Raw genomic sequence first — 813 nt, 5'->3', positions numbered from 1 at the left:
ATTAGCGTGCCACGTATACTGATCCAAGGGGCTAGTGTTCTGGTTGGGAAGCACGCCATTCCATGTAGACAGAGGAGACTGGCGGTACTGCAGTTTAACTGACGCGGAGCCCAGAAAACGCCCTCAAAGAGAAGTCAATTTTCAAAATTATTTAAGAAGAAACTTTCATCATCACCTTTGTGACAAATATCCATTGAATTTTTCCATGAATTGTCTTCGAGGCCAATTTTCTTCCATCACTCACAGCCGAAGTTTTATATTTTACATTTTATATTCATGCTGCTAGGGCTCCTGAGTGACACAGCGGTCTAAGGCACTGCATCTCAGTGCTACAAAGGGGTCATAATTGTCCCTGGTTCAAATCCAGGCTGTATCACATCTGGCTGTGATTGGGAGTCCCATAGGTTAGTGCACAATTAGCCCAGCATGGCCAGGGTCGGCTGTCATTGTAAATAATAATTTGTTTAACTGACTAACCGCCTAACCAGTGGCGAACCGTCAGGTGGGGCATTAAATTAAATTGAAGCTAAAAACAAGAATTTGACATATAAATTAATTTTAATTTTAAATGTGCCTGTTTTTGCATGTTATTTTGGCATTAATACATGTCGCATATCAGTTTGCAAACAATGTAAAAAAAATAATTATTATTATTGAGGTTACAAAACAGCATAAAAATATGGTCTCCATTTTTAGGGGCTGACATTCTGCACATTTTCTCTTCGATAAAAGAGTAGCTCTCTATACAGTTTGCTGTTCCCAAATCTGCTTTGAACAGAGTGGACTAAGTTTTGTAGACTTTACCCTTCGCAA

The sequence above is a fragment of the Oncorhynchus masou genome, chromosome 1 (genome assembly GCF_036934945.1).
Source record: "Oncorhynchus masou masou isolate Uvic2021 chromosome 1, UVic_Omas_1.1, whole genome shotgun sequence".
In the NCBI taxonomy this organism is placed as follows: Eukaryota; Metazoa; Chordata; class Actinopteri; order Salmoniformes; family Salmonidae; genus Oncorhynchus; species Oncorhynchus masou.
This window is presented reverse-complemented; position numbering follows the sequence as displayed.